At 38.2% G+C, this 8309-nt stretch overlaps 1 long non-coding RNA gene across 1 annotated transcript; it reads left to right on the forward strand.

Annotated features, from left to right (window-relative positions):
* Positions 1-261: 261 nt before the first annotated feature.
* Positions 262-2235, forward strand: LOC133710439 (uncharacterized). Its single transcript, XR_009846674.1, has 5 exons — positions 262-291; positions 388-514; positions 670-781; positions 1181-1343; positions 1418-2235. It is a non-coding gene; the product is annotated as an uncharacterized LOC133710439 (long non-coding RNA).
* Positions 2236-8309: the final 6074 nt, after the last annotated feature.

Genomic DNA, 8309 nt, shown 5'->3' on the forward strand with positions numbered 1-8309 from the left:
GGTTAAGGGTTAAGGATATTTAGGGTGATGAATGAAAAGGCTCAATGTAGGCTCAAAGGGGTTTATCTAAGGGGGTCCCACGACGGGCAGAATTGGGGACACAGGCTTATTTGGCTATGGTGGTAAGAATCCTAAGTTGCCTTTATCCTTTCCAGAATCAGGGGTATGTATTGATAAAAGTTTCGACAAGCACAAAAGTGAATTCTAGCATTCTCTAGTCCATTAAAGAGCTATGGCATGTAATCCATCAAATGAAAGATAATGAGATCAACAAGCTAATTGGTGAAGCAGGTAGCTTTCTTTGTCTTCTTTCTCTTCCGATTTCAAGAGTTGGTGCTCACAAAAATTGCCGATATTTTATGAACCTTTTGGTTTGTACCTTCCCAGATGCTCTGTAATATTTGAGATTATGGCTGTCATGTACCCATAAGCAGTCATTTGGTGCAGGCAAAGGCATTCTCAGAGGCCAAAAAAAATTCAGAGGTGAATTTTGAAAGAGCTTTTACAGCTATCTGTAAGTTATAAGTTACTTCTCATTCTTAAGACATCTAAGTCATGAAGCTGCCATGTTCAATTCAGAAGTTTATGCAAATCCATGTCACTTGTCATATGAGGCATCAATTAGCTAAAATTTGTTTTTCTTTTTCTTCTTTCTTTTGCATTGATTAGTTCATTGACACGCGCAAAAGAATGCGAGTTTCTACGGAGGTTTACTTACATCCATTTACGTTATAAGCACTAAGCAATCCCTTAACTTCATGAAGTTCCGCACCAAGGCAAGGTAAGCTTTACAAATTATTGGTTAATTTTGAACCGTCTCTTTAACAGCTATATAGGATTTATTCATATGTGAAAGAAAATAAATTGTTGTTGGTCCTCATTGCTTTATTGTCCAATTGTTAAGGAACATACATTCCTCTTTGTTTATACTTGAAGCCAAGTAACAATTAAAACCTACAGCAAGATCTATCAACTTACTGCATGTGTTGTCTAATTGCTTGAAGGAAAATACATACAACTTAGTGAAGTTTCTATGTCATTCAATAGATTTTTGTCAAATTTGAAATATATATAGATTTTTCCCACCAAAAAATTAAAGACTTGCAGAATCAAAATTTTTAGTGGAAAGCATATACTGTGAGAAAATCTATAACTTATTGACTCGCCGGCTCACCCACAGGTTTCCTGTCAGCAAAAGAAGCTTTCAGTTTGTGCCTCCAAATTGTCCTCCAAAGTGGTGGTGTAAGATTATTGGGCTAACTCTGTTTTCCTAAACTCTTTTAAAATCGTTACTAGCTTGGAAAGAGATGAATTGAAAATTCTTAATGGCTTTCACAATACAGGTATAACCCTCTGTTTAGTGTTGCACTCTTTGTAAATAGGCAAAAAAATACCAACTCTTGCTATTCTTTTGCAGCAAGCCAAGATTTTCTCCTTGTTTTATTGTCAATATTGGGGATTTGGTTTCTCCAAAGCAACTGCTAGCCATCTAGTCTGAGATCTTTGGATGATAATCATGATATGGAATGGAAAAAACCAATCTAAGATGAAGCCAGTTGTGTTGAATTGAACTTTTAACGTTTGTAGTCCCAGCTAGTGTTCAAGGTTTTCCAGTTTTGAAAATAAATTTCGATTATGTCTGTGTTGAGTTGAACTTAATTGTCCTTTCAGATTTTAGTCTCAGATGGTGTTGGTCTTTTTAGTGCCAGCCAAGCTGAGATGTTCCACTAGAGTTGGGAGTACGTACGGATGCCATTGTTCTTTCGGTTACTGGGCAAAAGTTTGGATATAGGCTCATCTGTGCTTGTGGATACTTAGCTGAACAACCTATCAGGAGTGGACACATGGGCAACATGCTCCAAGTCAGCTCGGAAAACTTATCAAGGAGCCTCACATTCACACATGATGAGACGTCTGCCCATGCCTTGTAGCTACTTAAACAGTCAAACATTAAGGATCTTCAATTCCATGCCTCAAGGGACGATGTTTCATCATTCTCCATTCAGTTGCATTCGCTTTTTTACTTGTATTTTCACAGCTAAACCATTATACAGTGTAATTGACCATATTTATTTTGATCATAGTGAAACCACTAGCAAACTACCGTGACGTAGCCCTAAGCTCCAGGCTCTAGCTGAGTTGTGGGTGGTCATCGTGACGTAGCCCTAAGTTCTAGGCTCTGGCTAAGTTTTGGGTGAACACGTAATTCTCTTGTGTTATTTTGTGTGATTGTCTTTTAATTGCAGTTAATATTTCGGCAAATCATTCTTTAACATCAGCTTAGTGATTCTCATTGGCATAATGATCATTTTGCTACGTATATTTACAAATTAGTAAATTTTGGAAATTTAGTAAAAGTAAATTGGGTGAATTCTCCCATACTCACAATAGCCAGAACGAAAAGATGATTTGCTTGACAACTAATTTGAGTTGATCAAGTTTGTTACCGTATCAGACACTTCCTCCTTTCTGCTAATGTTATCGTCTGCATTTTTATCAAAGTAGGAGTACGTTTTCCCTCCACACATTTTGTCCTTAGGTTAGGTCATGAATTGCAATGATTTTGTTGGTCCATTTTTTTATTTATAATTAACTAAAATTGCATTCTGTCACTAAGCAAAAGCATCTTTGTTTATTATTTATTCTTTATAAGAAAAAGACTAGAACAATGCTTGCTAAATGCAAAAGCAGAGCATATCTCTTTGCTTTTACTACCTAAAAGCAAAGCATCTCTCTTTATTAGCTAAAATTGCATTTTGTCACAAAGCAAAAGCATCTCTCTTTTTATTATGAGTTTTTATCACCAACAGTGTCTAAACTTTTTTGCACCGGATAGAATGATATCCAACTTTCAAAAATGATCAAAATGATATCTAAACTTTTAAAAACAAATCAACTTGATATCTTGGCTTATTTTCCATCATTCTCTGTTAAATTTGATCACGTGTGGTGCATGTGAGGTGTTTTTTTGGGTTATAATAGTATTTTCACACAAAAACTAATTTTTAATTATTTTTTATTATATTTGATTGATTCTCTTCTTTTTTCAGAAGGTAGGAAACATCCCAACCTTATTTGTTTCTAAGATGGTGGAATTGAAATTGAATGAAGTATTTTAATTCTATAGAAGAAGAAGATTGGGTTATAAATGGTCGATGACTCCTTTGACCACAAATCACTTTAATTTATGGGTTTGATGTTGCATCTGTCCATCTCTGTATTCAGTTTCGGATTCCAATTCTGCAAAACTTTCGAATTCAAATTACAATTTTATAGTGTCATCAGTGGCCGCAAGACCATTGTATTTTCACGTAGTTCTATTGCTTAATAACCATTGATCCAACTACTTTCACATTAACAAGAAAAAAGAGTGAAAGGTTGTATATATCCTTAGTTTGAACCGAGATGTGACGGAAAATGGACGGAGGTATGAAATTGATCAATTTCTAAAAGTCTAGGTACCTTTTTTTATCATTTTTGAAAGTTGGGTATGAAATTGATCAAGGGTGCGGCTATTGCCACCCTACCATTTTCTTTGTTCACCCTACAAATATTTGAATTATTGAAAAACTATATTACCCAAATGCAAAATGACTAATAAGTACACTAATTTTCTAAAATTTAAATCTTTAAGGAAAACTAAATACATAACTAATTAAATACAAAACTACTTAATTTCTCTTTTGATAACATTAATCTTCATTTTCTCCATCCAAATTTCAATTTATTACAATTTTCTTTTTTATCTTTTTGTTGCGTCCTCATCATTAATTCGTTATTCAATTCACAAAACCATTAGTGTTAACTTCATCAAAATCTTTATAATTGTAAAAGTAAAATACAATTGGAATTGGTCTACTCATTTCATTTCATAACCCCTTTATATAGGGAGAGAATTACAATGGAAAGAATAATTACAATGATGACATTAACTACTGATTGGTCCTTGATCCATGCTGATTGATGGTGATTGCTAATTGCTTGATTCCCTCTCCGTCAATCACTTTGACGAAGGCACATAATGTGTTTTTCCTTTAACACTCCCCCTTGTGCCAAGTCAAAGATGAAATGGTGCATGAGTTGTTGCCTCACTAAAAACCTTGCCAAGTAACAATAAAAACCCTGTGGGACAAAAAATACACCTTGGTCGAAGGAAAAGAGCACAACGCACCTTTTACATTTGAGTATGACATGTGTGTGTTAGACTCCCCCTGACGTCTACACCTCCCCCTGATACTTACATTAATCAAGGGAGCTTTGGAAAGTCTTCGCATTCCTATGCTTTTCACATGTTTCTCAAATGTGTCCTTAGGCAGTGATTTGGTGAACAAATCTGCCACATTCTCCTCAGACCTTACTTGATTCATTTGAATCTTGAGGAGACCTTGTTGTTGCTGATTGTAGGAAAACTTTGGCGATATGTGTTTTGTATTATCACCCTTGATATATCCTAGCTTCATCTGTTCGATGCAAGCTGCATTATTTTCATAAATGCAAGTAGGCTCTTCAGTGGTAGAACTCAAACCACTAGTCCCTCGAATATGTGTAATGATAGCTCTTAACCATACACACTCACGAACCGCCTCATGTAGAGCAATGATCTCTGAGTGGTTCGAGGAGGTAGCCACAAGGGTTTGCTTGGTTGATCTCCAAGATATCGCCGTATTCCCAATGGTAAATACATAACCAGTTTTGGGAACGATCTTTATGTGGGTCAGAGAGGTACCCAGCATCAGCAAAACCAACCAAAACGTCATTTGGCATTTTGGTGTAGTGAGTGGCGCTTTCGCCATCAACATTTCCTTTAGGGATTGCAGTTTCATCTGCGGTCCCTCTTGTCTCTCTGTAGGGAAAGAACAGTCCCAAGTCAATGGTTCCTTTTAGGTATCGAAAATGTTCTTGATACCATTCCAGTGACGCTGCGTTGGCGTTGAGCTAAATCTAGCTAACAAGTTCACTGAGAATGCAATGTCTGGTCGAGTTCATTAGGCTAGGTACAATAATGCGCCTATTGCACTTAGATAGGGAATTTCAGTTCCCAACACCTCTTCGTCATCTTCCTTTGGACGAAATGGATCTTTCCTTGCATCCAAGCTTCGACCGATCATGGGAGTGCTTGCAGGATGCGCTTTGTCCATGTTATATCGCCTGACTTTTGGACATACGCAGACTGGTGGATTAGTATTCCACAAACTCGGTGTTCTAGTTCAAGGCCTAGATAGAATCGAGTTTTCCCAAGATCCTTCATCTCAAATTCGGATTTCAAGTAGCTCGCGGTTTCTCTTATTTCATCAAGAGTACCTATTATGTTCATATCATCGACATATACAGCTACAATTGCAAATCCGGAACTTGTTTTCTTTATGAATACGCAGGGGCATACTTCATCGTTCTTATATCCCTTCCCAATCAAGTAGTCACTTAGACGGGTATACCACATCCGCCCGGATTGTTTCATTCCGTAAAGTGAGCGTTTCAACTTAATTGCAAACGCACTCCGTGGTTTAGAGTCACTTGACTTGGGTAATGTAAGGCCATCAGGCACTTTCATATATATCTCTGAATCTAGATCCCCATAGAGATATGTAGTAACCACATCCATGAGCTGCATTTCCAGTCCTTCGGAAATTACTAAGCTAACTAAGTAGCGGAACGTTATAACGTCCATTACGGGAGAGTATGTCTCCTCGTAGTCAATTCCAGGGCGTTGTGAGAAACCTTGCGCCACAAGGCGAGCCTTGTATCTCAGGACTTCATTCTTCTCATTACGCTTTCTGACAAAGACCCATTTATGTCCTACAGGCTTTACACTTGGTGGGGTTAGCACTACCGGACCAAATACCTGTCTCTTTGTCAGAGAATCTAATTCTGCCTGGATTGTTTCTTTCCATTTAGGCCAATCTGCTCTTTGTTGACATTTTGCAACAGAGCGTGGTTCGATATCATCGTGCTCTATGATTCCTTGAGCAACAGTATATATCATCAATGGGTATGGAAGATCTTTCTATCAACTCATACGCACTCTCATAATCTTTTGAGATTTCTTTGTTCTCTGGAATCATTTAAAACATCGGAGCGTCCTCCAGTATTGATTCATGGACATAACTATAATCAGAGACAATCTCATGAGAGGGATTCTATACATTGATGATTGGTTTGTGCCTTACTCATCCTTTTCTTCCTTGGGTGAGTGTCAATCGAACCAAGTGGCCTCCCCCTCTTCCTTGGGGAGCCACGGCCTCAACCACACCTCCACTAAGTGCGGTTGCAGTGCCTCTATCTGCGGCACCGTGCCCCTTGTTGGGGACTTCTAACCTTGCAGGCACATTTACAGCTGGTATATGTGATCTCGTCACTTTTGCGATATCAGTAAACGCATCAGGCATCGAATCTGCTACGTTTTGAAGATCGATTATTCTTTTCACTTCACTTTCACTTTGTGAAGTGCGGGGATCAAAATGAGACAGAGTGGGGACAAAACACGACAGTTCCTGTCGTTCCCTTGGAAAATCCTTTTTCCTATCTCCCCCTAACGACGGGAAGACTGTCTCATCAAAGTGACAATCCTCAAATCTAGCGGTAAAGAGATCGCCTGTCAAGGGTTCCAAATAGCGGATGATTGTTGGGGATTCGTATCCAACATAAATACTTAATCGTCTCTGAGGACCCATGTTGGTGCGCTGTGGAGGCGCTATAGGCACATATTCTGCGCAACCAAATATGCGTAAGTGTGAAATGTCAGGCTCATATCCAGTTACCAACTGGTACTCATAAAATGGTTGGCTAGCCATGGGTCTGAAACGAATAAGTAAAACTGCATGCAATATTGCATAACCCCATGCATATATAGGCAGGTTGGTGCGCATAACCAATGCCCTAGCCACCATCTGTAGCCTTTCGATGGTGGCTTCTGCGAGACCATTTTGTGTATGCACATGGGGTACAGGATGCTCTACATCGATCCCGATAGACATGCAATAATCATCAAATACTTTTGATGTAAACTCTTCAGCGTTATCAAGCCTTTATAGTCTTGATAGGGTGATCAAGGTGGTGAGCCCTTAAACGTATAATCTGTGCTAGGAGTTTTGTAGCATTTCTTGTGGACAATAAAGCGACATGTGACCAGTGTGTCGAAGTATCCACCAGAACCATAAAGTACTTAAAATGGTCCGCATTCTGGATGGATAGGTCCACAGATATCTCCTTGTATCCTTTGTAAGAATGGAATGTTTTGTTTTGTATCTTTAGCATAGGAAGGTCTCGATCCTGTTTTTGCTAAAGAGCAGGCTTTACAAAACGAGTGATGTGCCTTTGAAATAGTCAATGAGGCATAATGGGAGGGAGGTAGTGCTTCTGGTACTTCAGAAGGCAATGGCTGCATTTGAGTAGTACTAGGACCGACACCTTGCAGTGTGACGGATTTTTGTCCCATTTTATTTTTCACTCGAAAGAAGGGATGTCCATATGAGGTCATTACCAGGGTGGCCTAGATGGTCATGCCAAAGCCTGTATGAGTCAGTGTCCCACATTTCATTGTTGGTGACAGTGTAGGATTCAATGATCCGAATCGTAGTGAGGTACAGTCCACTAGATTGACTCATAAGTTTCTCTAAAATGTGTTTCCTTCCACATTCATTAGAGGTAATATAAAAGTATTCAGTTCCATTCTCACAGTTTGTTTTTACATGATAACCGTTGGCACGAATATCTTTGAAACTTTAACAAGGTTCGATTAGCTCTTGGTGCATACAGAGCACATCTCATATTCTTTAGAGTATTTGTATTTAGGTAGAATGATAATCTTTTCATTCTAATAATAATTTTTTCTCTAGATGTATTGCTTTACATCTTTATAGTGCAATTTCGAACTATGTAAATATGTGTAGTAAATAAATTTGAATAAATTCAGTGTTTCAGAATAAAATTCAAAATTTATTAATAAGCCAACAATAATCAAATCAAGGTCTTAATTTGTTCAGAAATCTAATTCATCAAACCATTCTTTAAGACCAAATAATAGTCTAAAAAATGAGGCATTATGCCTTCACAACTGTCTTTGGAAAATAGATAAAGCAGGTCAGTCAAAAACTAGTATATCCATTGACTGAGCAATTTCCTTGTTGCCATTGAGGTCTGCAATTGTGAGGTTGACATCTGGGTCATGGCCTCTTTCTTCCATATAGTGAGTTTCTTGTTCTTTAGACTCCCTATATCTCTTGTAAGTGGCTGCAACTATGTTGCTTGCTTGGCAGTTCTTGTACCAATGCCCAATGACTCCACACCTATAGCATGGTTCATTGCCAACT

This window comes from Rosa rugosa, chromosome 5 (genome assembly GCF_958449725.1).
Source record: "Rosa rugosa chromosome 5, drRosRugo1.1, whole genome shotgun sequence".
In the NCBI taxonomy this organism is placed as follows: Eukaryota; Viridiplantae; Streptophyta; class Magnoliopsida; order Rosales; family Rosaceae; genus Rosa; species Rosa rugosa.